This window comes from Balaenoptera musculus, chromosome 16 (genome assembly GCF_009873245.2).
Source record: "Balaenoptera musculus isolate JJ_BM4_2016_0621 chromosome 16, mBalMus1.pri.v3, whole genome shotgun sequence".
Lineage (NCBI taxonomy): Eukaryota > Metazoa > Chordata > Mammalia > Artiodactyla > Balaenopteridae > Balaenoptera > Balaenoptera musculus.
In genome coordinates this window covers 37,359,370-37,385,635 of record NC_045800.1, presented here as the reverse complement: position 1 = coordinate 37,385,635, position 26,266 = coordinate 37,359,370, and the positions used below count along the sequence as shown (strand labels likewise).

The following is a 26,266-nucleotide window of genomic DNA, read 5'->3' as shown; positions in this document are numbered from 1 at the left end:
ATCCTTTGAGTTTTTTTATATTATATATGTATGTAAATACATTTTTAAAAAACAAAACTGAGAATTCACACTCATTACCATGGCTATTATTAAAAACAAAAACAAAAAAGTTAGCAAGTGTTAGTAAGGATGTGGGGAAACTGGAACCCTTGTGTATTGCTGGTGGGAATGTACAAGAGTGCAGCAACTATGGAAAATAGGATGATGGTTCCTCAAAAAATTAAAAATATATAGAATTACCATATGATCCAGCAATTCCACTTCTGGGTATATACCCCAAATAAATGAAAACAGGGACTTGAACAGATATTTGTACAACCACCTTCACAGCAGTATTATTCACAATAGCCAAAAGATAGAAGCAACCCAAGTGTCCAGATGAATGGATAAACAAAATGTGGCATATGTACACAGTGAAATACTATTCAGCCTTAAAGAGGAAATTCTGACCCATGGTACATCTCAGATGAACCTTGAAGACATTATATGAAGTGAAATAAGCCAGTCACAGAGGTATAAATACTGTGTGATTCCACTTATGTGAGGTACCTAGAGTGGTCAAACTCATAGAGACAAAATGAGAATGGTGGTTGCCAAGGGCTGGGGGAGGGAGAATGGGGAGTTATTGTTTAATGGGCATGGAGTTTCAGTTTGAGATGATAAAAAATGTTCTGGAGGGACTTTCCTGGTGGCACAGTGGTTAAGAGTCCACCTGTCAATGCAGGGCACACGGGTTCGAGCCCTGGTCCCGGAAGATCCCACATGCCATGGAGCAACTAAGCCCGTGTGCCACAACTACTGAGCCCGTATGCCACAACTACTGAAGCCCGCATGCCTAGAGCCCGTGCTCCGCAATAAGAGAAGCCATGGCGGTGAGAAGCCCACGCACTGCAACGAAGACCCAATGCAGCCAAAAATAAATTAATTAATTAATAAAAAAAAATGTCCTGGAGATAGATGGTGATGATAGTTGCATAACAGTGTGAATGTACTTTAATGTCACAGAACTATACTCTTCTTTGTTTATTGAAGTATAGTTGATTTACAAAGTTGTGTTAGTTTTGGGTGTACAGCAAAGTGATTCAGTTATACACACACACACACACACACACACACACACACACGCACACACATATATATATATTCTTTTTCAGAGTCTTTAGGACTATACTCTTAAAAATGGCTAAAATGGTAAATTTTACATTTTGTATTTTTTGCCAAAATTAAAAAAAAAACACCATGATGATCCTATCTGTTAATTTGCTGTTTTTACTTCATTTGATACCATGGCTGTTAATAAAGGTACTCTGTCTGATCATTTAGACATGATTGCAAAGTATTTGACTGTATGAATGTACCATAATTGAGTTCACCAATCCTCTATTGTTGGACAGTTAGGCCGCCTCTGATTTTTCTCTCCCCAAAAGACGCTGTATGATTCAATCATGTGACATACCAGGTCACACTACATTCCTGATGATCTTTCTTTTGGACTCATTAAGGTCATTCACAAATATTCTGAAAATCTTGCACTTCAGTCAGCAAAATTTCCACACCATTAAAAAATATTTATTAACTACTTGTCCCTGTAATATATTAATAATTAATAACAAAGATAATGATTAATACTTAATTTTAAATATTTATTCAGTACTTGTACACTTTTTTTTTTTTTTTTTGGCCGCATCGCACGGCACACGGGATCTTAGTTCCCGACCAGGGATTGAACCCATGGACGCTGCAGTGGAAGTGCGGAGTCCTAACCACTGGACTGCCAGGGAAGTCCCAGTACTTGTACACTTTCAAACTTACTATGGAGGAAAAAAGTTAGAAGTGTTACTAACTGAACATGACACCATGGGCAAGATTCAAAATACTTAACAAGAGGTGGATAAAGGCGCCAATCGCTCAGAGGAGAGGCCAGCTGAACAATGGGTCAGCCAGACCAGTTAGCCCTGACTAACCCCAAAGAAACCATTTAACCAGGTGTATGGAGTAATACAGGAGTTCTAAAGCAAAAGTTTCTGAACAGACCCTATCTTTTGTTGGTTGCCCAAAGGAGAAAGCATAATTGGGAAAAGAGGAGCCAGACTCTGGACTGGTAAAGTTCAATACCCCTGTGGGACCTCGATGTGCACAGTCCAGAGGTTCTGTCGGATAAACTGGTCTAGAGCCTAGGAGAGAGATCTGGTGTGCAGATCAAATATACACTTGGAGGTCAGAGCACACAGTTGGTCACAGAGATCTTTAAAAGCAGGACTTTCAGACTTCTGTGGGTGTCCCCTGTTAATGGCAGAGTCAATTCAGCAGGTCTGGAGGGAGACTGAGATTTGCATTTCTGATAAGTTGGTGAGTGAGGCCTATGCTGGTCCCCAGACTACGAAATGAGAAACAAGGTGTCCTGAGGGTGGGTAGAAAAGGAGAGAGAGGGGGACTTTGAAGAACCCTGATCTTTAGGAGAGGATAAGCAGAGGAGGCTGCAACGAAATTGAGAAAGGTAAAAAGAAGTCCGAGAGAGCCTGGGGTCACTGAAGTCAAAGAAGAAAGGAACAATACTGCAACCCTGCTGAAGAGGTACTGAGCCTGTCTCAGTCCACTCGGGTTGTCACAACAAAATACCGCAGACTGGGGGGCTGAAACAGCAAACATTTACTCTCCCACAGTTCTGGAGTCTGGAAGTCCCAGATCAGGGTGCCAGCCTGGTCGGTTTCTGGTGAGAGCTCTCTGCCTGGCTTGCAGAGAGCTGCCTTCTTGCTATGTGCTCACATGGCCTCTCCTTGGTGTGTATATGGAGAGAGAGGTATTTCTCTCTCTTCTTCTTCTTCTAGGGAAACTAATCCTGTCATGGGGTTCCACCTTCATGACCTCATCTAAACCTAATACCTCCCAAAGGCCCTACCTTCTTTTTTTTTTTTTTTAATTAATTAATTTATTTATTTATTTTTGGCTGCGTTGGGTCTTCGTTGCTGCGCGTGGGCTTTCTCTAGTTGCAACAAGCAGGCGCAACTCTTCGTTGCGGTGCGTGGGCTTCTCATTGTTGTGGCTTCTCTTGTTGCCGAGCACAAGCTCTAGGCTCACGGACTTCAGTAGTTGTGGCACGTGGGCTCAGTAGTTGTGGCTCGCGGGCTCTAAAGCGCAGGCTCAGCAGCTGCAGAGCGCGGGCTTAGTTGCTCCACGGCGTGTCGGATCTTCCCGGACCAGGGCTCGAACCTGTGTCCCCTGCATTGGCAGGCGGATTCTTAACCACTGTGCCACCAGGGAAGTCCCGGCCCTACCTTCTAATACTATCACACTGGGGGTTAGGGCTTCAACATATGAACTGGGGGGGGGGAGCACACCAAACATTGCATCTCTAAAAGTGCCCACTGGACTTTGTGTAAATGTAAAGATACCCAATAGGTGTTTGGCAGCAAGTTCATTGGATGATGTGATTACTTGAGGGTACACTGATTCATTATGACAACCCAAGACCACTTCTGTAATACTCATGACCTGTCAGCGCTCTCAGGCTCCCCCAGGTTGAGAATGCTGAGCCCCCGGCTCGGCAGAATTGCTGTGTCCCGGCTCAGGGCAGCACCCTCGACATAGAGGAGAAGGCAGGAGCTCCTGGGTGCATATGCCAGGAAGCTCCTGAAACAGGAGTCTAGGCCACAAACATTCACATCTCTAATACCTATTAATTTGCTAAAAACAGTCCCCCTGGGCACTACAGACTTTAACAGAACAGTCAGAGTCAGAGGGCTCGAATCCCTGCCGGCAGCCTGCATTCTCTCTCTCTGAAGCTATCAATTTTGCTTCACTTTACAGGCCCAGCAGAAGTTCTATTTGTGGAAATTGAAAATAAGTGCAGTCACAAATGCTTCTTATCCCCATATTCCCACAAGAAGCTCAAAGAAAAGGCACATGGTTTCCCAGCTCCAAGCTCCCAGGCTTGTTATTCTAGTGACCTCATCAGTCACTCTGCAGAAAGCCCTGCAGAAAACCAGGCCTGCAAGAGCCCTGCTCCCCATAGAATGGCTTCCTGGGGGAGTTCCCAGCTCAGCTCACAGCTCTCTGGCCCCGGCCGTGGGATCCACTGACTAGGGCGGTCATAAACTGCACTCTGCCATCATTAGTTAACCTCGGAAAGTCATCACAATCAATACAATGAGAGATGGGATTTTCCACAGTGCTTTACTTTCAATTAAAATTAAAATTAAATAAACCAGGTGCTGCCTTGTAGAGCCAATAATATTTTATAATTGTGATTATTTGGCAAATTAAGGCAAAAGCCCAAGCAGAATGCCAAAAAGAAGCTACCTTGACTTATAATTACAACAATCTCGCTTATCCAGACATATTAGCTAGCTATGTGACAAAGGGCTAAAAGCTAACAAAATTGAAATCTGTGCAATTTATTCACAGGAACACATCAATGAATCTGATTCATTTATTTATACTCTAGAGATAATTCTAACTGGCCTAATTATTTGTTTTTCAAGGCAGCAGCAAATTAGAATGTAAACTCCAGGGCAGGGATTTTTGTTTGTTTTGTTCACTGATATATCCCTGACACCGAGAACAGAACTCAAGTAACTGATGGATGGTGAGAGAATGAACCTTCACATGTTCTCCTCAATTTTACAGCCCAGACCCATCTTATTATGTCACAACTCAGCTACTTCACACTTGAGCCCCCAAGACCTTTGATTTTGCAACCCCTGGTTTAAGTGCTATGACAGACCATTGGCTTGTAAATGGATATTCTAAACAACTGATACAATTTCTTGTATGAATAAAAATATTCCCTCTGTGATCTTGTTTCCACTGGTTATTTGCTTAGCACCTTGTTTTTACCAAAACAAATGTCCACCTTGTTTCCTACCAGATCGTAAACTCCTTCACACAAGTTATTGGGGCAAATTGGCTGAATTGAGCTGGAAAGGGAAATTTTAGCTCAGTGCCTAACCTTAACCATTTGAAGGCTCTCCAAACTGAACTCCACCTGGAGAGGAATAGAGTCTTGTAAAAAACTGATAAACAGAAACCTCAATTAAAGATTCAGGAGACCAGAAAGGGGAGCACTTATGCCCTGTGATGGTAACAGAGCTCAACAGGAAGAAGGAAGACTCCTTTCCTGGCAACAGCTCAGCCAGTGAAAGGCCATGGACTCTGTTTACTAGAGCCCTGCCAACTTCCTTTTCCTCTTTATAAAAGAGTTCTCCTTCCCTGGCTGTGAGGGGACTTGCACGTGGCTCACTATGGTTGCAGACCCCAAACTGCAATTCTCTGCTGATCCTGAATAAACCCATCTTTGCTAGAGAAATATCTGGCAGTCTATTTGTTTTAGGTCAACAGTGTGAGTAATTGTTTTTAATCCCCTCATTACCCGGCACATCATAGGAACTAAGTGGCATTGTAATTTCCCATTTGAAACAGCACTTTTTTGGATTAACATTCTGTTCAAGTTACAACAGTTCTGTGGCCAATGTGATATTTCCAATAATGGCCAGGAATCCACTAAATCCATGACAGGCCAACAGTTCTTGCTGAGGCCTAATTCAAGAAAAATTCAAATGTGTAAGAGCCATGTTCTTTGTTTTTCAATTCAAAATGAAAATAGCTTATTGAGTTCTATTGGGAGAATGGGGAGATTAGAAATGTACATTCTCATAACCTAGAACACCAACTTTATTGAACAGAAGACTCTCACTTCCCTGTCTGAGCATCTCTAAGAAATAACCCTGCAGAGGTAGTTGGGCAGTTTTCTGATCTTTCATATTTATACAGAACTCTACCATTCACAAAGTGAGTTATTAGGCATTACCCATTCTCCAAACCACTCCTCAAGGGATTGATTACCACATTCCCACAACCCTAAAATAACAGAGATTGTAAGTTACCTCATGGACTTAGAAACAACTTTTCAGGAAAAAGGAAAAATTAAGAAACTCCAGGATATTAAATATATGCATCTACTGCCGATCACATCTTATTTCAGAAACATTAAAATGAGAAGGAAAAGTAGTGTACCTTAGACTCGGGGTAACTGAGACTAGAATCTTCTGATCTTCAAGTGACTTGCCCAAAGTCACTCCATGATTTGCCTACAGGACCAGGGCTAGGGCATCTTCCTTTCTTTCGTGCAACAGTAGCTGAGCACCAATACACGCAGGCGCTGGAAAAACAGAGATGAGCAGAGGCAGCCCAGGCCGTCCTCCCCGCCTCTTACTGTCAGGGGCTCTGCTCTCTGCAAGGCAGGACAGAGCAAGGCAGAAAGCCAGAGCAGCACAGAGAGCCCTCCTTTCTCAAAAGAGTTGGCTGCCAGGACACTCCGTTGCTGCTAAACCTGGGAGTATCTTGGTTCCCAGAGCCCAGCCCTCCTGCAGCCTCACCCAGGTAGGTCCCGGAGAGGACAATGCGTTCCTGAGCCCCACCTCTGCCCTCTCGACAGGCATGCCTGGCTCCTTTAGGTGATCTGTACACGCAGAGGAGGTGGCCAGGGAGCACACCCACCAAGCTGTTAGCAGTGTAAACCTGGAGCATGGGAGAAGAGGGGGTGCGGTGGGGAAGCAGTATGCCCTTTATTCCCGTCTGTAAAGTCTAAATTATTTCAGAGGTGATTTTGAAAATGCAAATCTGGAAAAAGAAACCAAGAAAAGCAAATCTAAAATGTGCAATTTGGACATAGAAAGGTTTGGGTTGAAATCCAGGCTCTCCCATTGACTTGCTGTGTAACCATGTCTCCACTCTCTCCCCACTTCACAGCGTTGTTCCAAACGATTTAGTTGCTGCCGCTGGACTCTCTCCCCATCCCCACCTCCACAGTCCTGGTCACACTGTGTGGTCAGTCTGTTAATGGGTTCTTCCAGCGCGGGGGGGGGGGAGGTCCCACTCTTTGCTTTTTCCTAATATCATACATGACACATTAGTGTTTCAAATTACCTGGGGAAACATATAGGCAGAGAACACGATTTATATCATATATGCTCTACTCGCAACTATGACTTTTAAAAATCTGTTTAAGAATAGTGGCAGTTCCTTCCTCTGACTTTCTGTTGCTACATAGCTTCATTCATCAATGTATCTTGTGGGCGGTGGCAAGACCTGGGGAGAAGTATTTTAGGAACTGTTGAAAGAATTACACTGGGTCATACGAAGGAGTCTTTCTACTTCCTCCTCAAAACCGATAACAAATACTCCATGTTCATACTGCATCAACAAAAAAAACAGTATCTCTCACTTCATCTTTCCCATCAATTTACTCACAGAATGTCTAAGAGTATAGCAGAGGTCCCAGCATGAGGGCCAGAACCATGAATAAAAAGCAGATGTGTCTGAAAAACAGGCCTTCAGGGAGTCGATCTGCAAGCAGATCAAGAGGCCTCATGAGTAGTAACTCACACTAAGGGAGGATAAACCAAGATGCACAAGTTGAGTTTCTCCCCTGAACTTGACAACTAATGGGGAAGAATTGACGTAGGCTGGATCTCCTCAAAATCCAGTGTAGGCTAAGCAATTCAAACACTATTTTTATTATAATTGCAAAGGGGGCCTGGGAAAAAGTAAGTTATGTGGTAATCAGACAGAACAGTTCAGATTTTCTGGAAATATTTTATGATCCCAGGCATATAAAACAGCAGAATGAAAAAACACATAATCCCCAAAAACATTACACGTGTGGCATTTTCACCACTCAAAAGCCTTCCATGAACTGATCAGGCAACTCATGTAAAAATTTCAAACTCTCACCCAGCTATTCTCCTTCAAAGAAACTACCATAAGGATATAAACCAAAATACAGAAGAAGGTCACTCCACAATGATGTTCAAAGCAGGGCAACGTGCAACATCAATAAAATGATGCCCCACACTTAACTGACTTCATTACCTGATAGGTCTCTGGACCGCAAAGCCTCAATACAATACAAATTCAGTCTTGACCTCTTCATGAGGCTCAGATGACACAAAATATACAAGAACCTGAGAAACATTTGTAAATCCCTTTACTATTTCAAAAGCATAAATATGCAAAAAGCTTATACCTGGGGAAAGAAAGGAACGGTGGAAAGAAAAGCATCACGTGTTCTAAAAGTACACATACACACAAGTGTTTTGCAAATCTCCAGAGCAGTGAGCCCTGAACTAGTGAGCTTAAGACAATCAGTGGCAGATAACAGAGAAATTGTCAGGGGCCTCACCGCCAGCTGCCACTACTCAGTCACAAAGCCCGAGGAAAGGGCAGTGACCCAACCCTTGCCAATGACTTGAGGAAAAGTCTTTAGGGAGATTCTGGGAAAGGTTTCCTCATTACCGAGGAGATATGAAGACACGGCTTCTCCCCTTCCACTGGATGTCTCCTATCTCGATATGACCCTTCAAACTATTACCCATCTCGGGACCATGAGGGGAGTCAGGCTGAGAATGAAACCAACACAGGGCAGGAACAAAACCAAAAGAATCACAAAGAAACAAACTCAGAGCCAGACATTCTGCTCCTGGACTTCCTACTACACAAAGGAACTCTTTTCCTTACTAGTAAAGTCAGTCCAGGTTAGGGTTTCTGTTCCTTACACCCCAAAACATCCTACCTGATACATTATCTACATGTGCCACTTATGTATCAGACCCAGCTCACATATTTGTTTTCCCTATGCGGTAGCTCCATAACTTCACATGTGGGGATTTCTAAGCTTCCATCAGATGTAATTTTGATTTCCTGAAATCCTAAATGGGCAGAAGAAAAAGGGAGACAGCGGTATGCACAGCTGTACAAAGGGAACACATACTGCTGGTTCCCATCACTCGGCTAACTATAGAAGCAGAGGACACCACAGTGAGTCCCACTGAAGAGTCTCACTGAAGCTTCTGGCCCCTCTCCCATGACCCCCACCCCCATATATCACAACAAAGCTCGACATCTGGAAGCCTGATGATCTTCAGCTGCCTCTTTCGGCCCAGAGAGTGTTGTACTGCACACGATCAGGAGAAAAAGAGAGGAAGGAGAAGGAAGGGGAAGAGGAGATTTCATCAGAGCACGTAGTCTTTTCATTCCAGGGTGATAATGGCAATTTGGCTAAAACACCCAAAATTGCTTGTGAAATGTACTGTCTTGTCAATTAACACCTCAAATTCTTTTTTTCAAAAATTACAGTGCAAAATAGAAGCTATTCAACTGTTCTTTGACAATGTTCTACTGAGACCATTGAGTGATGTTTATTGCGTGCCAGGTATCAGCTAACCTTCTGTATCTTTCCCTAAAACCATAACACACTTGAGTTGCAGCTTTCTGAAGTCTAGACCAGTCCTTGGGGCTTCTCGGCACCATCCTCCCAGGAGAAGCAGGGTCTAGTCAACATCTATCCAACATCTCTGCGGATCTCAGCCTTGACCTTGACCTCGACCTCGTGAGATTTACCTCCAATCCACTTGCGTCATGTCCTCCCAAAGCCACACCATCAACCTATCATCACCTGTGCCTACCCTCACTTCTGAAATGCAGGGTTGTTGTGAGAATTAAGTATCCCTCTCTAACCCCAACTTTCCAACCTCCCCAAGTCTCCAGCTCCTCAACTTCTATTGCACCTGGTTTTCAACCTCCTTGAACCCTCAGGCCCCTGGTTCCTCCATTTTCTCCCATTCCATCAGCCTGTCCTGCCCTCGTATCTTTCTGCTTAGAGGCTAGAGCTCATGATCCATCACATCAATTGCTCTCTTTCTGGCATCCCCAATCCTTCCAAGCCACCAGTCCCCAACTCCACATCAATCCAAATATCCAAACGTTTCCACTCCTATAAATGGTAAGGCAAGTTTTGCTAGAGCAAATCTTTCAACCTTGCAGATTAATGGCGCGACGCAATCATGATTTCTAACACAGGCTAAGTGCGTGGAGTGACTCAGCACCAATTTGTTGCACCAATTCCACCCACACATTGGTTCCTGGTTCTGCCTCTTAGTAGCTGTACAACCTCAGGCAAGTTGCTTAACCCTCTGTGCTTTAGTTGTCTCATTTGTAAAGTTAGGATAATAATTCCATCTTTACAGAGTTGTTGCAAAAAATTAGTGAGTTAATATATGTGATTTTAACAATGCTTAGAACATAAAAAGTGTCCAAAACTATTGGTGCCAGTTACTATTTTAGAGAGAATTGGGGCCGCTGGATAGGATTTCCCTCTATTTCCTTTCCTTCAGTTATTCTTCGAGTTTATTCACATCCATGTGCATCCTTATTTCTTTTCTGCCTTTCTCAAAGAAAGATGTGTCCATTTATATTTAATTTTTCTAGTTAATATCCCCCTCCTCTTTTCTATATTTTGAACCCAGACCTTTACACTGGGTCTTCTTTAGCCTATAAATTTACTCAAGTGTCTCTCATCCTGAAAGGAGAAAGGAAGAATGGGAGAAAAGAAAGAAGGGGACATAAGGAGAGAGAAGGGGCGAAAACTACCCTTCAGCCTTGCCACCCTTTCCAACTACCACCAATTACTTTCTTCCCTTCATAGTCCCAGCCTCTTAAGAACCTGTCTCCTCACCCCTGTCCTCATTCCCACCACCATGGAATGGAATTTGCCACCTGCCCTCCATACACACCACGCAAGCTATTTTTGACATTATCACCAATGGCTCCTAATTGCCAGTGGTAGCTCTGTCATCCTTAATTAACTGACCTCTCCGTAGCACCTGGCACTGCTGACTTCTCTCTCATTACTGAACTATTTCTCCCCTGAATTTCCATGACAGGAGGCTCTCCTGTTGAGCTTTCCTCCCCTGAGACCTGTGCTTCTTACTTCTCTGGCTAGATCCTTCTTCCTCGGACCACTCATTAGATACTGTGTCATTTATTCCTTCATTCAACACATGTGCTGAACACTTACCGAAGGGCAGGTACCATGACAGCTGCTGGAACCAGCTAAGCAGGGGCAGCTGAAACACAACTCCAGAGGGCACTACTCATGGTGAGACACAACGACTCAGACATCTGAGTGGTCCTTTCTGAAGTCGTGTGTGGCAGTGACACGACTCGGGCCCTGCCCTCACACTTGGTATAGTGAAAAAGAACATGTAACTAGACAATCAGAGGACAAAAAGAAAGGTCCAGTGACCACGGTAGAATGTGAACACACCCTAGTTACTCTCCACAATTTTTTGATCCATTTCACACTTCACTCTTCACACACTCCCCAGGTAATTACATCCCATCATGTGATTTTAACTGAACCTAGTAGCCGAAGATGCCCAAATTTTGTATTATTTGCACAGAATATCATATTGCCTACCAAACATCTCTACCACATGCCCTAGAGGGCACCAAGCACCAAAAATATAAATAAAGCAAAAGTCTTACCATGAGGCATTAATCATTTCCCATCTGTACCACTTCAGCAGACCCCCTGGTTTATCACCCTCTTGGACTTTTCTTCAAGCCCCATTAAGAGTTATCTGTTTGAAACACAAGTTAATTTTATCACCAAACCCCCAGTCCTACCCAAATCCCCTGTGTAAAAGCTTTCAAGGATTACTCTTAGCGGCCAAAGCAAAATTGAAACTCCTTCTACCTTAGTGTGATACACAAGACGCTAAATGATCTAGCTCCTGCCTCCTCTTCTGGCATCTACACAGCCACATACGTACCCTGCACGTCAGACACCCCAAACCACCCTGAAAAACCACGTGGTTCTTTCAATCCACAGTGTCCTTTCCCACCTCATTGCCTTTGTACCTATTGTTCCTGCTGCCTAGAACGCCCTTCCTCTGGTTGCTCACCTCATGAATTTCTACATTTAATTGTTTGACCAATCTAGGCAGAGTTAAGTGCCTCTGGCTCTAAACTCCCATAGAAAGCAGTCACTACTGGGACTTATCACAGTGCGGTGATTCTTTATTGATACACCTGTCTCCCCTAGGATAGTGTAAGCCTTTGAGTAAGGACCCTGCCTATTCTCTGTGGGCCTTCAGCATCGGGGGCAGCATCTAGCATGTGCTGGGTACTCAGCCTGGTGAAGAGGTAAACTCACTGAGTTATTTTAACATTGTTTAATCACAGTATTTTTTTAATTAGGGACTTTAAAGGTAATTAATTCTGTTTCATCAAATGTCTCTTCCCCAGAAGAGACTACTTAAGATTATTAAATCTATAAAAGGCTAAACTGAAATTTTACCTTAATATACAGTAACCTGTCTTGGGAACCAAATAGGTATACTATTATGCAAGAATTTATAAAGAAAGCAGAATGGGCCAGGACACTTCAGGACACTTCTGAGATGCCAATTTGGGGGATCAAATGACTCAATGTCATTTGAAATTTTAGTTAGACCTTCATTTCTAATAAAATTAGAATATATGGGACTTCCCTGGTGGTCTAGTGGTTAAGACTCTGCACTCCCAATGGGGCCTGGGTTTCATCCCTGGTCAGGGAACTAGATCCCACATGCCGCAACTAAAGATCCCTCGTGCCACAACTAAGACTTGGTGCAGCCAAATAAATATTTTTTTAAAAATTAGAATATATGGTTGGCTATATTTTATTTTATTTGAATGTGGAAGATAATCAAAGAAGTCAACCTAAAGAAGTGAAAAGGAATAACCCATAGTAGAAGATAATGTAAAAAGAATACATACATTTATATGAATATGTATAACTGAATCACTTTGCTGTACATCTGAAACTAATACAACATTGTAAATCAACTATACTTCAAGAAAAAAATTTTAAAAAGAAGTAAAGAGAAGAGGAAAATGTGTGGGGCTTAATTTTTGATACAATGACCAGTCCCTTTATCATTGGAACACCCTTACTATTAAGTAAAATATTTCTGACAGTATCTTATTTATATCCATTTATTTATTCTTTACCCGCGTACTTTGACTTTTTCTAAGAATGTTTATGAGTTTTTTAATTAAGTTATCACTGTTGCCTGGTGAGCCTTGTAACTAAAGTTGCCAAACAGCTAGCCAGCATGGAGGGCAGGGTCTGTGTCAATGAAACGAAAGGAAGCTTGGACCCAGGTGGAATGGACCTTACCCCTGGGTTCATTGGGATTACAACTAGAACCTGGCAGTCGCTGCTCTGATTACAAAAGAGAGAACAAAGACATGGGGGAGATATCTGGCTTTTAAAAGTCAAGAAACCACACTACTTCTTAAATCATTTTATGCCAAAAATACCACAATGGCTGTCTACACTGCCAAATCCACTAGCTAACCACTCAAGTTTATCTTCTCATTCTGCACCTCAATACGCGTATGGAAGAAGCCCTATAGTTTTGTGCAGGATATAGGATTTTTGAAGAGTGGGAGAACTTCCTTGGCTGGTTCCCACAGCCTGTGCTCTGACCCTACCAGGCTACCTCACCAACCAAATATACACTCATGTTCCAACTCTTCCAACAGTTATGCACGAGCATATGTGGGGAAACAGCAAATTAAAATATAAAAAGGAAACATCACTGACCAATGTGTATTGGGTTAATGTGAGTACGGAAGAGGGTACCTGACCTAGCACAGCTACTCCTCGGCATTTTATCTTTGACCCATTACACTCTGTATAAACACTCCCCATGGGTAATTACACTTACACACACACACACACACACACACACACACACACACACACGCACAACTTAAACTGAGTCTCTATGCTGATGACTCCCAATCTATATCTCTTGCCCAGAATATCTAACTGCTCATTTGGTTCTCTCTCCCCACAAGCATGAAGGATATAAAGTTAGTAAGACCCAAGTCTTCCCATGCTTTTTTCAACACAGATGCACAGTAGCAGCTAGAAATAATTAGGAGCTACCAGAACCACATAAACCAAATTTGGCAGGGAAAGAAAAGCAGAAACTTAGAAACATGTGGCCTAGGCATTTACAAACTTGTTTTTGCCAAGAAATCCTTTGTTCAAATAAAATCTTACTTGGAAACCCAAAATGTGAAATCAAAAATAGCCCACCTGCTCGGGTTGCAGAAAAAAGCCACCGAAAGGAACCCTAAGCTGGACGCTGGACTCTTCCCGCCCACATTGTCCCCATGCCCCAGAACAGCCCCCGAGGCCCCTTGAAACTCTCAGAAATCTGCAAAACATAGTTCAAAAACTACTGGTCAAGATCCGTGAAGGTGCTATTTTTAATACAAAAATTAACAGCTTAAGCACAGTTTGGGAAAGCTAACTGGTAACCATGCATGAGAATTTCCATGAGTATTAACAGATGCACACTACATATAAAATAGATAACCAACAAGGGCCTACAGTACAGCACAGGGAACTATACTCACTATTTTGTAATAACCTATAAGGGAAAAGAATCTGAAAAAGAATGTGTGTGTGTGTGTGTGTGCGTGTGTGTGTGTGTGTGTGTGTGTGTATGTATGTATATATATATATTTAACTGAGTCACTTTGCTGATTCAACAACACAACATTGTAAATTAACTATACTTCAATAATAAATAAATGAGTAAATAAATAAATAAAAGAACAAATGTCACTAAAAATAAAGTTGGTTCTAAGTAGTTAGACCTAGGTCGGTCTTTTTCAGGTCCTACGTCAACCACCTCGCCACATTTTCTCAAAGACAGTAAATCCCAATGACAAGGAGAAACCTAAAATTAGTCATATTTTGTTTAAGTCACACAAGGCCAAGTTTAAACTGCTATGTTTCTTATAATATCTTTCTTATATAAAGTCCTATATTTTCAAAATCAATTTGGTACAATTAAATAAAAGGAAAAGTACCCTTTTATTTAAGGATTTATTTTATTTAAGAGGCAAATTTGAGCATTAGGATTAACAACTTAGTCAACTTAAGGAAACACATAATAAATAAGGACATATCTGTAAGTTATTATAGAGGAAACACATTGTTGTACAGGAAAACCCCAACTTACTGTCCTCAAGAAACAGACCTATATGACACCACAATCACCAAAAACATGAAACAAGGTGGGCAACTGATTGGTTGGTTGACTGTCATGATACCAAATTTGGTTGCTTTGGTTACTTTGACACTGTACACACATAAGCTCAGTGAATCTCACAGGGGGGAAAAATCAGTGGAAATTCACTTAACCATTAGAAAAGCTTCCCATTTACTTAGTGGACACTGTATAGAGAAATTACAAAAATCCAATATCATGTTTAATTTTTCCATCATAAAAAGACACTATAACAGCTATTTGTTTCAATAACATTTATCCTGAAAAAGCATAAAATGATTAAGTATTGTATAGATTGGTGGCCCTCACCCCTGGCTGCACATGAGATTCACCAGGGGAGCTTTCAAAATTCCTGATGCCCTGGATCCGTCCCAGAGCTACTGAATCAGAATTTCTGAGGGTGGCTTTTGGCACCAATAGTTTCTTTTCCTTCCCCAGGTTATTCTAATGTGTCACCAGGCTTGAGAGCCATTGATATAGTCTTGCATCAACTGATCAACTCAGTTGTCCAACACCAACACGAACAAACCATTCCTTTCTTTTTTTTTTTTTTTTTATATATCACTTGAAGAAACAGTCTGGCATGACTGCAGTTTTTTGTTTTTTTGTTTTTAACTTTTTTTGGGTTTATTTATTTATTTATTTATGGCTGTGTTGGGTCTTCGTCTCTGTGCTAGTGCTTTCTCTAGCTGTGGCAAGTGGGGGCCACTCTTCATCGCGGTGTGCGGGCCTCTCACTATCGCGGCCTCTCTTGTTGTGGAGCACAGGCTCCAAACGCGCAGGCTCAGCAATTGTGGCTCACGGGCCTAGTCGCTCCGCGGCATGTGGGATCTTCCCAGACCAGGGCTCGAACCCGTGTCCCCTGCATTGGCAGGCAGACTCTCAACCACTGCGCCACCAGGGAAGCCCAACCATTCCTTTTTGATAGCAGTGATGCCTGTGAATTGGGCTCCCCTGGCTCGTGACTAGTTAATAATGATGGGTAAGGCTGCTTTCTGCTAGTTGTCTGGTTGACCCATATCTGACCGAAGAGGCTGCACTCTCTTCTCCTTTAAAGCAGATCTAACTTTGTTGTGAGTGTGGGTTTGGGGTTTTTTTCTTTTTTCGGTCGTTCCTTCATGGGCTGTGAATGTCACTGTTTTGATACAGGTTTAGAGAACTGAAATTGCTATTTCATGAAATACAACTGGTTTTGGTAGATAAATATGAGCTTACTTCCATGGAAAGTATTTCAGCAAAAAAAAGTAGAATTACAAAATAAGTAATTGTGGCCTTAAATCTGTAATATGTTAAGTAAACCAGAAAATGGTGAATTGTGCTCAGAAATATTTTGAAATTTATAAAGTCTACAAGTGTTTACGTATTGGTAGAGTTAAGATTTTATGTTGCTACTTTGTTTACATATATGAACCAGGGAGCCAAAGGACAGTTTGGGGAAAAATGGGTTGTGATTTTTAAGACTGAAAACAAGGTTCCGGCCTCCTCTATAATCATAAGGGACTAATATTACATCCATAAGAGAGGCTCATAAACATGGAATTTCTCTCCAGAGCCAGAGAAATGAGCTATTTTCAAGATATGCTAGGGTACCCCAAGAAGTTGAAACATTAAAAGCTCTCTTAACTGAAGCAATCAGAAGTCAGTAAAAGCAGAGAGTCAAAAAGTTGATACATCATGTTTCAAACATTTTATTTCAATTTTAGTCACATAAATAAAAGTAAAATCATTCACTAATCTTTGGGTGCCAGGTCATGACTGCAGTTCTGTGTTGCCTTTATTGGTTAAACCTCGCCCAGATTTTCTCCTTCCATTTCTTAAATGCACTTGTACCTTAAAGGCACTTGTGAAAAAACCTGAGGGCAAAATCTCCCTAGTTTTTTTTTACTATAGTTTCCAATCTTTTACAGCTCTGTATTCCATACCTGGGGAGCAGTAGTTTGTTGATTTTTTTAAAATTTAGCCTTTTAAAATATATAATTCAGTGGTTTTTAGTACCGTCACAATGTTGTAAAACCAAGACTACTGTCTAATTCCAGAACCCAGCCATCACCTCAAAAAGAAACCCTGTACCTACTGCCATTCACTCTCAATTACCCCTACCCCATACCCTGGCAACCACAAATCTACATTTTGTCTCTATGTGTTTGCCTATTGTGGATATTTCATATAAATGGAATCACAACGTGTGGTCTTTTGTCTGGTTTCTCTCACTTAACATGTGTTCATGGTTCATCCAGGTTGTAGCTGTTGATATTGTTTTTTAATATGGCTTATTTTTACGAGTCTATATGGCAATCAACTTTGTTTTCATAGAAATAGCATTCCTTTTTGGCACTCCCATTATATCAGTTTATGTAATATTTAATTAAATTGAGAAATTACAAGAGCAAGTATTAATAAAATAAACAAGACTGTGACCAAACACCACAGTAAGCGTGCACCTGAGCTGATAAAAGCAAAGTACACCCATTTATTATGATGACAGTTATTTACCACAGTGGTCTCTGAGCTCTGAGCAACAACGGGTTCGTGTTTCAGAGGGAAAGGAGAGCACCGTTTAAGCCCATGAGCCGTTTTAGTGTTGGTGGACACTCCATTACCTAGGACAGAGCGGTATGCATGCAGAGGGTGTAGAGGTGATAAGTGTCTATTAGACAACCCAACACAACTTCAACTGTCCCCAAAAGGAAGTCTTCTATATGTCTACTTCTTCAAAAGAGGCAAGGATGTGTTCCCATAAAGATAGGTATAGCCTCCTGCCTTTATAAAAGCTTTACAAAAAAAAAAAAAACTTTACCGTCCTACTCATCTTTCGAGAATCAGCTCAAATGTGTCCTGCTCTATAAATTCTTCCCTAAGCCTTGACTCCTCAGAGTGCCTACATGCTCTCTCTCCTTCAATTTCCAACATACTTATCTATCTCTTACAGTGGTTATAACTGGTATTATATAGCTAGTTACACAATGTATTTTCTTCCATATGAGGCTTTAGGCTGCTTGTGTTTTTATATCTCCTACAGCCACCAGCACAGGAAAAGAGGGGCTCGGGACACAATCTTTGCACAAATCTGTAATAAGAAGTTCAAGAAATATTTATTAAGTAAATAATGAATGAGCACATTGATTAAATAATTAAGTAAAGGTGTGTAACTTCCTACCTGGCTATAGAGCAATGCACCTCTTTCTTCAATGTGCAGTAAGGAAGGGGGATGAGAATCTGATGGGGCAGAGTGGTAGGCAAAGGAAGAAAATCAACTCCTCTGGGTGCCTAGCAGCTATCAGAAATCATGACTCTCCTCCAAGTGTTTAACAGAAATCACTTGCAAATAGGACACTGTTAGATAATGACACTTCCTGATGTCCTTTGATGTAGAACAAATTAAAAACAGAGAAAAATCTGTGTACTCAAAACATCCCATTGTCTTCAAGTGTGGATTTGGTTTTTCTCAATTAAATTATTATACCACGTGAATGGGTTTTTAGATATCCTAGAAACGTACTCATAAGAACATAGCTTCCAAATTGGCGATTTTTAAAAGCAAAGCCATGGGTTAGGTAAGGAATGCATAAACAACCCCCAAAGCAGCACTGAATACTTTTTTTTGGCCGTATACGACTGAAAAACTGCCAAGTTCATTTTGATAAGCCTTTGTTAAAAACAATAAACATGCCTGAGCTTGCAAACCATGCCGTTTTGAAGAAAAAGCAATTGAGAAAATTAGAAAATGCTTAAAACTGCGATGTCTGATTAAAAAGAAAAACCTCTGTGGTAACGGATTTACCAATAAGTCACAACACTGTGTCTCCTATTAATATGGAGCAGGGGACAAAATGTAAAGTGAGACAAAATAAAAGCAGAACACCATCTTCATAAATAAATAAGAAGCTACATCTTAAAACTAATACAATTACAGTCCGCAACACTGACACAGGGGCACCAACACGATTGAGAAAACTAATCCTCCCATGCTTCATTAAGTTCAATGTCACCACAATGATGTCCTTGCATTAAAGGAAGTGTAATTTCAGGGACTCCGAATGAACATACATAAAATAACCAAGTGCGGGAATTTCTATTCACATAGAGTTCACGTATGTCAGTTCATTAAAGTTAAAGTAACTTTAACTGAATTTATTTCTGTGTTTGTTTTTCACTGATTATAAAATCAGCAGAATCACAGTATTGGAAGGAAGATAATTTGGAATATTTACATTCATTTCCCAACTTTAGGCAAAATTGAAATTCTCTTCTATCTGCCAAACAAAATCCTGGAAAAATTCTAATGAATTAATTGTAACTTGAGGTCCACAGGATCAAAGTTCTCTGTTTTGTTCACTGACATACCTCAAGTGCCCAGAACAGCACTGGGCACATAGTAGGCACTCAATAAGTACCTATTAAATGAAAGTAAATTGAAAGACATAAAAAATGTGCAATGTAATGCTAAAATGCTAAATAAGTCTGTTTAAAATTCCTTTCTCAGCTCTGTTATAGGTTATGATGTTAATCATAACACACAAATTGTCCTCATATAAGCCACTTTTCTCAAGCCGGCTCCAAAGTCACAAATCACAAATTTAACTCTAACCAATCACCACCACAGGGAGGTAAGAATCGGAAAAGACTCCAAAGAGAGATGAGGGTAAATTTCATCCATATGTTTTGATTTATTACTTTTCTTCTCCTGGAAGTTCATCTGGGATGTATCTGCATATTCATCTTTGTATTATTATTTGAAGACATGTATTTAAGAATGTGTTATTTAAAATTCAGGGTTTGTATTTTTTAAAATTATACTACAAAGGTGGTTTGACTAAATCAACCTCTCACCTATTTCAGAATCCCACCAGTTAAAATAAATAAATAAATAAAAAAAAAATAAGAACAGGAAAATGACATGATTAGGTGATTCTAGTCATCATTTTTGCTCAAAATGCCTGGAAGCAATATGCTTTGAAAATTGAACGGAGTTGGAAGGAGAGGGCCTGGATTCTGGTGCTGGCTCCATCACCAAAGAGCTTAACCAATCCTTGCTAACAGGAAACTGAGCTTCCCAGGCTGTAAGGTGAAGAGTTTGACAAGATGACCTATAAAAAACTGTACAGTTTCCAAGATCCTGTGATTATAAGTGACCAAATCCAGTCACTTAATTACTATTCCTTGGGAGGGTCAGACACCATTGGCTTAGTTTGACATGACATTTATAGGGGGAGAGGGGAGCAAACTATGCAGGGGCAGTTGATTTTAAAAGCTAGTGATCTCGGGGGACTTCCCTGGTGGCGCAGTGGTTAAGAATCCACCTGCCAATGCAGGGGACATGGGTTCAAGCCCTGGTCCGGTAAGATCCCACATGCTGCGGAGCAACAAAGCCCGTGCACCACAACTACTGAGCCCGTGTGCCACAACTACTGAAGCCCGAGCGTGCCTAGAGGCTGTGCTCCGCAACAAGAGAAGCCACCGCAAGAAGCCCACGCACCGCAAAGAGTAGCCCCCGCTCACGCCAGCCAGCAATGAAGACCCAACACGGCCAAAAAAAAAAAAGCTAGTGATCTCCAATACCCTTGGACATAATGTGTTTCTAAATTTGGAGGATCTGAAGACTTTCCTCCAGGGTTAAGCTGACTGGGCCACCAGAGTGCCCAGCTCTCAGCAAAGAAAAGGTAAGATAAACTAATTAGAGTCCCTTCAAGAATGGAAGGGTTGTACTCCTGGGCATATACCCTGAGAAAACCATAATTCAAAAAGAGTCATGTACCACAATGTTCATTGCAGCTCTATTTACGATAGCCAGGACATGGAAGCAACCTAAGTGTCCATCGACAGATGAATGGATAAAGAAGATGCGGCACATATATACAATGGAATATTACTCAGCCATAAAAAGAAACGAAACTGAGTTATTTGTAGTGAGGTGGATGGACCTAGAGACTGTCATACAGAGTGAAGTAAGTCAGAAAGATAAAAACAAATACCGTATGCTAACACATATATATGGAATCTAAAAAAAAAAAAAGGTTCTGAAGAACATAGGGGCAGGACAGGAATAATGACGCAGACGTAGAGAATGGACTTGAGGACACAGGGAGTGGGAAGGGTAAGCTGGGACGAAGTATGAGGGAGTGGCATGGACATATATACACTACCAAGGGTAAAACAGCTAGTGGGAAGCAGCCGCATAGCACAGGGAGATCAGCTCCGTGCTTTGTGTCCACCTAGAGGCGTTGGGTAGGGAGACAAGAGGGAGGAGATATGGGGATGTATGTATATGTATAGCTGATGCACTTCTTTTTTTTTTCAAAATGCAGAGAAGATTTATTTCGTACAAGAGCATAAAAGACATAAATAGAAGACTGTGTGTGTGTGTGTGTGTGTGTGTTTTCTAGAAGTGGGGTTCATGGATGTCAGGCCTGGAAATATGTGAGGTAGGAAGTGACGAGACAAGCCAGGCCCGTGAGATCAGGTGGGCAAGCCTAGCACCTGAGGTTTGAGCCAAAGAAGGTGGCCTAGTGATCAAGGGACACCCGTGGTGAGCGTGACCCCAGGGCAGTGGTCCTGGTTGTGATTCACTTTGTTATACAGCAGAAACTAATACACCAGTGTAAAGCAATTATACTACAATAAAGATGTTAAAAAAAAAGAAAAAGAAAAAGAATGTAAGGGTTGAACCAGTGCCCTGGCAGGTCCCATCCAACTCAACACTAAAAAAAAAAAGAAAAACAATAGTTACAAGAGATTCCGAACGCTGAGTTGTGAAAGCCGAAGGCTAACCAAAGAGCCCCAGGACTTACTGGAATCGTGCTTTTAAATTTTGCTTCAAACACTTTCCCCTGAATCTGCACTACAGGTATCACTGATTTTCTGTGAGGACAAGCGGCAACTAAGAATTTAAGTCAATTGAAGGTTGTGAGTATTATTACCTGAGGGTGAGGGGAGATTCAAAATAAAGAAATAAATAAGATACACTGGAAACAGAATCCAGAAGAAAGGCGGTCTCTCTTGCACGAGAAGTCTGCATTTGGAAAACACAGGAGATGGGGATCAAAGCCGCTCCCTCTCCAGCCACCTGCCCAGAAACTGCCCGAGCGCCGGCCCAGCACCGTCGGGGCAAGCGGGCACGTGTCTCTCCTCTAAACCAACGGGCGCTCCGAGGGACCGGGTTACGGCGGCGGGCTCCCCGCGCGTCTCACCAGGCGCTGGGGCGGCGGGGAGCCAAGGGAGAGCCCTCCGCCACCTCCGCCCAGCCCAGCCCTAGAGCCCGCCGCCCCGCCGCGAAGGATGCCCGGGTCTCCTGAGCCGCCGCGTCCTCAGCACGGCCGAGCGAGAGATAGGACAGAAGGTGAGCCAGGTGGTTCCCGGGCCCGAGCGCTGGGGATCCCGGCGCCAGAGCGACCGGCGGGAGACTGCGCCCCCGCAGCCCGGCGGGCCAGCCTCCAGCCCTCCGCAGCCCGCCCAGACCCCGCTCTCCGCCTGCCCCCGCCGGGCCCCGCTGCGTGCTCACCTCGCGTGGACCTCTGCAGCCCGGACGGCCACGCACGCGGACATACCCCCGGGGCGCGCCCACGGTGCCGCGTCCCCGCGCGGTGGCCCCTTCCGGGGCCCCAGGCGCCGCGGTCCGCGCGTCTGAGGCGCGGGGAGCGGACGGGGCGGAGGCGCCGGCGGTGCTGCGGCTGGTGCCCCGCGGGCAGCGCGGGAGGCGGAGAGCGTGGCGGGGAAAATCCCGGCGCTCGGCCTCCGAAAGGCACCAGCAAGTTCAGCGTCCCGAGCTCTCCGGTGGACTCTCTGGCCGGCGGGTGAATGGGATTTATCCCCGAGATCCGCTCTACGTGCCGCGGCTTGGCGCGGGGTGAGGGGCGCGCGGGAGGAGGGCCGCCTCGCGGTTATGTAATGGATCGGCCCGCCGTGACCCGAGCCAGCTCGCTCTGGGACGGCCCGACCCTCCCCAGCAACTGCAGAGCGTGCCCCTGACCTAGGCAAGCAGAGGGGGCCGGGTGTTCTCAAAAAGAACTTTCCCCTGCAGGCTCAAAGAGCAAAAAGCTCTGCAAGAGGAATCCAGGGACTCCCTTAGGTGTATCTGGCAGGGATCTGGACTCTGCCATACAACCCGTCCCATTTCACAGCGCAGGGAACTGAGGCCCCCCAAAGTGTTTAAAACGCTCTTTCTTATTGTTAGATGGACCTAGATTCAACTCTCCTGAAAAGCTCGTGACCTTAGGCAAGTTACTTAAATCTCCGAGCCTTTCTTCACCTCTAAAACGACGATAATAATAGCGTCCACTTCCTGTGCTTGCTGAAGAGGACAAAATGAATGCGGCGCAGGAGTCCGGTACGTACGTACGTAACACACCCCCAGTAAAATTACGGCTGCTGCTTGTGCTAAGGTTCGCCCAACTCTCCAAACGTCGCCCTAAAGGTGGCTGTCTCACTGGCCTAAGGAGCTGCCGGAAGGACCTTCCTGTAAATTATGCTCCCTGTCAGAAGCAAAGTCTCCGAACTGACTAGGTCTGATTCCAATTTCTTGGGTTCTACATCCTTTTGCTACTCAACAGCATCGTCACCTGGGACGTTGCTTGAGATGCAGAATCTCAGGCCCAACCCCAGAGCCATTTAACAAGAATCCCTAGGTGATTTAGTCGGTTGTACTTCAAAGTTTCAGAGTGAGTAAGACTTTTTGGAAAATTTGAGAAGGGGGCTAGAAAGTTATGACGCGGTGGCCACACAATACCTTAGGGTATTTTAAAAATAGACTGCTAAAGACCTTCCTCATTTTACCCTCCTGCTATGTTGTCTCTTTACCCCCTCCCCAGTTTCCTGCTCTTTAACTATAAAATCTGGATTGAGCTCCTCTTTTCACCTGCAAAAAGCTCTGGGTTACATCTAAGTAATGATTAGTGAAGCTACCTCTAAAACACACAGAAGAATTAGCAAATACGAATTGTAAAAGAACTCATTAGCATTGAAAACGTACTTAAAATGTTGAAGCAGCTGCGAGTCCTGAGCTTTCATCTGTGAAGGTCTTTAGGTTAAAGACTTGAATACTTTTGCAGTTCAGAAAAATACTTCTCTTAGTTAAACATTGCTTTGGGTGGTCAAGAAGACCCATTTTCCACTTAAATAATGTAGGACAACCAGTTATTTATTTTTTCTTCTTTTTTCTTTTTATTCTTTTTTAACATCTTTATTGGAGTATAATTGTTTTACAATGGTGTGTTAGTCCCTGCTTTATAACAAAGTGAATCAGCTATACATATACATACATCCCCATATCTCCTCCCTCTTGCATCTCCCTCCCATCCTCCCTATCCCACCCCTCTAGGTGGTCACAAAGCACCAAGCTGATCTCCCTGTGCTATGCAGCTGCTTCCCATTAGCTATCTATTTTACTTTTGGTAGTGTATATATGTCCACGCCACTCTCTACTTCGTCCCAGCTTACCCTTCCCACTCCCCGTGTCCTCAAGTCCATTCTCTACGTCTGCGTCTTTATTCCTGTCCTGCTCCTAGGTTCTTCATATCCTTTTTTTTTTTTTTTAGATTCCATATATATGTGTTAGCATACGGTATTTGTTTTTCTCTTTCTGACTTACTTCACTCTGTATGACAGTCTCTAGGCCCATCCACCTCACTACAAATGACTCAATTTTGTTTCTTTTTATGGCTGAGTAATATTCCATTGTATATATGTGCCACATCTTCTTTATCCATTCATCTGTTGATGGACACTTACGTTGCTTCCATGTCCTGGCGATTGTAAAGAGAGCTGCAATGAACATTGTGGTAGATGACAATTCTTGAATTATGGTTTTCTCAGGGTATATGCCCAGTAGTGGGATGGCTGGGTCGTATGGTAGTTCTATTTTTAGTGTTTTAAGGAACCTCCATACTGTTCTCCATAGTGGCTGTATAAGTTTACATTCCCACCAACAGTGCAAGAGGGTTCCCTTTTCTCCACACCCTCTCCAGCATTTATTGCTTGTAGATTTTTTGATGATGGCCATTCTGACTGGTGTGAGGTGATACCTCATTGTAGTTTTGATTTGCATTTCTCTAATAATTAGTGATGTTGAGCATCTTTTCATGTGCTTCTTGGCCATCTGTATATCTTCTTTGAAGAAATGTCTATTTAGATCTTCTGCCCATTTTTGGATTGGGTTATTTTTTTGATATCGAACTGCATGAAATGCTTGTAAATTTTGGAGATTAATCCTTTGTCAGTTGCTTCATTTGCAAATATTTTCTCCCATTCTGAGGGTTGTCTTCTTGTCTTGTTTATGGTTTCCTTTGCTGTGCAAAAGCTTTTAAGTTTCATTAGGTCCCATTTGTTTATTTTTATTTCCATTTCTCTAGGAGGTGGGTCAAAAAGGATCTTGCTGTGACTTATGTCATAGAGCGTTCTGCTTAGTTTCCTCTAAGAGTTTTATAGTGTCTGGCTTTACATTTAGGTCTTTAATCCATTTTGAGTTTATTGTTGTGTATGGTGTTAGGGAGTGTTCTAATTTCATTCTTTTACATGTAGCTGTCCAGTTTTCCCAGCACCACCTATTGAAGAGGCTGTCTTTTCTCCATTGTATATTCTTGCCTCCTTTATCAAAAATAAGGTGACCGTATGTGCGTGGGTTTATCACTGGGCTTTCTATCGTGTTCCATTGATCTATATTTCTGTTTTTGTGCCAGTACCATACTGTCTTGATTACCATAGCTTTGTAATATACTCTGAAGTCTGGGAGCCTGATTCCTCCAGCTACGTTTTTCTTTCTCAAGATTGCTTTGGCTATTCGGGGTCTTTTGTGTTTCCATACAAATTGTGAAATTTTTTGTTCTAGTTCTTTGAAAAATGCCAGTGGTAGTTTGATAGGGATTGCATTGAATCTCTAGATTGCGTTGGGTAATATAGTCATTTTCACAATGTTGATTCTTCCAATCCAAGAACATGGTATATCTCTCCATCTGTTTGTATCATCTTTAATTTCTTTCATCAGTGTCTTATAGTTTTCTGCATACAGGTCTTTTGTCTCCTTAGGTAGATTTATTGCTAGGTATTTTATTCTTTTTGTTGCAATGGTAAATGGGAGTGTTTCCTTAATTTGTCTTTCATATTTTTCTTCATTAGTGTATAGAAATGCAAGAGATTTCTGTGCATTAATTTTGTATCCTGTTACTTTACCAAATTCATTGATTAGCTCTAGTAGTTTTCTGGTAGCATCTTTAAGATGCTCTATGTATAGTATCATGTCATCTGCAGAGAGTGACAGCTTTACTTCTTCTTTTCTGATTTGGATTCCTTTTATTTCTTTTTCTTCTCTGATTGCTGTGGCGAAAACTTCCAAAACTATGTCGAATAATACCAGTGAGAGTGAA

At 42.5% G+C, this 26,266-nt stretch overlaps 1 protein-coding gene and 1 long non-coding RNA gene across 12 annotated transcripts in view; one reads left to right on the top strand and one right to left on the bottom strand.

Moving 5' to 3' along the window:
- The window catches only part of SLC16A12 (solute carrier family 16 member 12), a 92,731-nt gene extending 69,981 nt beyond the window's left edge, over positions 1-22,750 (bottom strand). For 4 of the 9 annotated variants that reach the window (XM_036829712.1, XM_036829721.1, XM_036829720.1 and 1 more), the window contains exon 1: positions 22,411-22,750. The gene's annotated coding sequence lies outside the window, so the exon portion shown is untranslated. Of the gene's footprint in view, positions 1-6,012; positions 9,156-11,322; positions 11,418-21,829; positions 21,913-22,410 lie in introns of those variants that run through there. The other 5 variants (XM_036829713.1, XM_036829719.1, XM_036829715.1 and 2 more) reach the window with 4 other exon arrangements.
- The window catches only part of LOC118883107, a 52,138-nt gene continuing 47,713 nt past the window's right edge, over positions 21,842-26,266 (top strand). The window contains exons 1-2 of one of the 3 annotated variants that reach the window (XR_005016922.1): positions 21,842-22,248; positions 23,083-23,235. This is a non-coding gene — a long non-coding RNA (uncharacterized LOC118883107). The remainder of the gene's footprint in view (positions 22,249-23,082; positions 23,236-26,266) is intronic. The other 2 variants (XR_005016923.1, XR_005016921.1) reach the window with 2 other exon arrangements.